The following is a 4,334-nucleotide window of genomic DNA, read 5'->3' on the forward strand; positions in this document are numbered from 1 at the left end:
TCTTCACTTAGTCACTGTCGATGTATACAACTTGGTCATTGATTCGTCAGGTAGCTTATCAATACTATTTCCTTGGATATATATATATATATATATATATATATATATATATATATATATATATATATTTTAATAATAATAATAATAATAAAATATATATATATATTTTAACAAGTCTAATATTTTTTATTCTTTTATTTTTTATTTTTTTATTTATTTTTATTTTTATTTTTTGATAACTCAAGTGATTTTTTTTTCTTATATATATATATATATATATATATATACTATATATATTATAAAGTTATAATATATAAGTTATAATTAATATGTAATTATATAATTTATATATATCCGTATACCTATCTAGCCGTCCGTCGTTTTAACCATTACGACTTATCGAAATGACCCGTTGTTCCATTATGTAAATCGTTTCACTGGATATCGAAACAAACAATTACCTTCTGTTTGGCCCGCAACGATGACAATGGCGGTCCACTCTGTCTTCTGCTCGAAAAGGGGAAACAACATCTTGTGCAATAGCTGGAATTCGATTATGTTGTAATGATTAAACCCGCCTTCCAATAAGGTTCTCTTCCATTCTTTCCCCGTTCTCTCTTTCCCGCTGGAACTATACGCCACCATTACCAAATCAAATACTGTGCCAACAATTGGATCCACGGCCTTCTTTCGCTTTTTATCAGTATTATCTCCTTGATCGACGTTTAGCACGACGTCTACTATGATCACCTTCCCTGTATCAGGGATCGCTTTCCTGCAATTCTTGAGTATCTTGATATAGTCCTCATCATTCCAGTGATACATGATCCACTTCATGAATATGGCATCGCCAGTGGGCACTATTTCGAACATGTCTCTCCCCACATGCTGCACACCTGACAGAGGCGTGGCCACGACATTAGGGAGGTCATAGTTGATGCTTGCGATGAAAGGGTAAGCTCTAACAATCTTTGCCATGACATTTCCAGTCCCACCCCCAATGTCCACCAAGGAATTGAGGGAGTGGAAGCCTTGGTATTTCGACAGAATAGCCTTCATCAAAATTCTGGCGTTGCAGGCCATGGCGTTGTTGATGTCAGGATGATCAGAGGCATAAGACCAGATCTCTGCACTGTTGGCCTTTTGTTAGGCAACGCCCCCCTCGAGCACGCTGTTAGGGCCTAAATCTACCTCAGGCTGAGAAAGGTAGGATCTAGGGTAACATCAAACAAAGCTTAACCTGGTAGCTAGCCCTACCAGGTCGGGAGAGGGCTCTCTCTTGTTAATCTCAACAAAAATGATCAATGAGGCTTGAGATGACTAAAAAGAAGACTGATTTTAGGCTAGGTATGTGTACAAAAGAGTCTGATTGAATTTGATGATGTTTTGTTGGCTCGAAAGGAAAGGCAGTTTTTGGGTCTTGGGAATGAGGCTCAGTTTTGCAGAAGTCTCAATGGGGCAAGGTAGGCAAGTGATTTGATACTTCAAATTAAATGAAATGGAGAGATTTGGACAGGTGACGAGTTGAAGAGGGCAATAAAACCTCAAGGATCCTCTTCAAACAACTGAAAATATCAATAACTAAGCAAACCCTAGGTAGAGCACTGCAATTTCAATGGATTCTACCTTTATTCTTGTTTGTTTTAGTTAAGAAGAAACAAGAGAGATAATGGCATACATAAAAACATATAAAATTACATTTACAGAAGGAAACACAATATCAAAGCAACATGCCACATGAATCCCATAGAGTGCTGCAAACCACTGCTCTATTCCTTAGCCAAAACTGTTGAAATGAGTATACAATAAGCTCCAAGCTCTCCCAAAAATCAAACCTTTTGCCAAATTCCAACCCCTACACTATGAAATTCATATAATATATACATTTTCTTATCCTTGTACTAAGGGAATTGAGCTCAACCATTTTCTTCAAAATAGAATCAGTTACATTAAACTTGGGCCGAATTTTTGAAAATAGGTGTTGAATATGACCTCGTATATCCTAAAACGTAGCACCTGTTACAAAACTAAAAGAGGTTTTTGTAGATAAGGTCATTTTGGAGAAAAACCTCATTTTAGAAATTCGTTTCCAGTTGCTCGCAATCTGTTCCACAAAATCATCTCTAAAACAAGAAATCATTAAAAATTTAAATTTGTGAAAATGAGCTGTAAAGATCTAGTCACATATCCCAATTCATGACACCTGTGAATAAACTGAAAGAATTTTTTGTTATATGGCTCGTGGTTAACAAAAACCTCCTTGGGTTTTGAAAAATTACTTTCCATTTGTTGTAAAATGGCCCTGCACTAAAATGACTAAAACAGTAAAAAATATGAAAAATTTGCTTTGTTTTAATGTAGGCTCCAAATATCACTGTATATCTCCCACATAGTAGTACCTGTGCATAAAATGAAGGAGGTTTGTGTTATTTGGTATGTGATGAACAAAAACCTCTTTCACTTTTAAAAAATTCCTTACCATTAATTCAGAAACTGATTTTGTACTAAACTTGTCATTGTGTGCAGCGACTGACCTCAAAATATGCATAACCAAGAATCACTCATCCATTTTGATCATATCTTCTAGTCCGGGAGCTGGTTACGGGAGTGTGATATACCGTTGGAAATATTTTTTCAAGCTTCTTCTGATGGACATATTTGTGACATGTTTTGTGCGGAACATCATGTGCAAAACATCTAACAAAACCAGACATAGTAAGAGCTCATGTTGATCCCTGGTGACAGGCCGCGAAGACTGGAACTAACACACGCACTCATTGAAATGGTGCCACGATGCTAAAGTTGTCTCACTATTTGTAGCCATGGGATATTTTCCTTCATATATGATATTGTTTGTTTGTTGTGAGGGTAGCGGGTACCATTTTCCTTTGAGCCATTCTTGAGTAGGTCTTAATTTCGAGTAATGATACATTTTCTCTATATGATTATGAGGAAAATATATAAGGAAAAGCTCAAATTGGTACTCATAGCTTGGGTGATGATGCTCGGCCACCAACACCCTTTGCAGGAATTTACAGGGTAAGTTCCTCAGACAGAACACCAAAGGACACCGCTCACAACCAGATCGCAGATCAATACACCAGTATTTTTGACGTGGTTAAAACCCTCAAAGAGGGAAACAGTCCACGGCCTGAGCCAACGCGGCTACTTCAGGCAATTTATTAATAAAAGAATGAAAATTTACATATGCTTCTCTCATGCACGGATTACCCTACAAATGACCCTCCATGCGCTTTAAATAGAAATCATGGACCAATCGGGTGTCAAGCCACGGATCAAGTGTCGGTAATACCGAGGAGAGAATGAACCGTCGGATCACTACATATCGTGACCGTCGGATTGTAAGTTACAAAATGTACAAGGTAAAGAAACACACTTTACCTAACTCTATACCTAACTCTATACTAGACCAAGTTGTACTTAACTATTTCCTATGTGTCGGAATATCCTAACATCCCCCCTTAAGAACAACTTGGGATAGGATTGAAGGATTTACAAATATGACACAATAGGAGAAGGAAGGAGGCACTAGAGCCTATCCCCCCTTAGTGAGAACTTCCTGAACTCCAACCATAAATCGAAGTTTAGTGAACTTCGCCTCTGTGAGAGCCTTTGTGAAGATGTCTGCAACTTGATCATCTGTTGAACAATATTGCACTTCAAGAACATGGTCGTGAATGAGCTTTCTGATGAAGTGCATGTGCAGTTCAATATGTTTGCTGCGCTGATGTTGGACTGGATCTTTGCATAGTTGAATGGCACTTTGATTATCACACCAAAGTGTAGTCGGATGCTGCTGCTGAAAGCCAAACTCTGACAGGATCTGACAAAGCCACAAGGCTTCCTTACTAGCTTCTACGGCACCACGATACTTTGCTTCTGCTGATGAAAGAGAAATGGCACCTTGTTTCTTGCAAGCCCATGTAATAGGTCCTGAACCAAGAGTGAACACATAACCGGCAGTAGACTTCCGATCATCAGGGTCACCAGCCAATCGGAATCAGTGAAACCAACCAATAGAGGAGATGATTCGGCACTGTAATGAATCCCAAACTGAACTGTACCTCGAACATAACGAAGTATTCTTTTAGCTGATTTCCAATGACTTTCACGGGGGTTTTGCATGAACCGAGCAACAAGGCCAACAACAAAGGAAAGGTCAGGACGAGTATGGGTTAGATACAAAATTTTTCCTACAAGTTGACGGTATAAGGTAGCATCAACTTCAGGAGAAGTACAAGTGACTGAAAGTTTGACTCCAGACTGAAAGGGAGAAGGGGCTGGCTTACAGTCTTCCATGTGAAAGTGGCGTA

At 38.4% G+C, this 4,334-nt stretch overlaps 1 pseudogene; it reads right to left on the reverse strand.

Moving 5' to 3' along the window:
* Positions 1 to 420: 420 nt before the first annotated feature.
* LOC149233484 (bergaptol O-methyltransferase pseudogene) lies at positions 421 to 2,824 on the reverse strand (annotated as a pseudogene).
* Positions 2,825 to 4,334: the final 1,510 nt, after the last annotated feature.

This window comes from Pinus tabuliformis, chromosome J (assembly GCF_031772625.1).
Source record: "Pinus tabuliformis cultivar Carrire ecotype Pingquan chromosome J, CPIR1, whole genome shotgun sequence".
NCBI lineage: Eukaryota > Viridiplantae > Streptophyta > Pinopsida > Pinales > Pinaceae > Pinus > Pinus tabuliformis.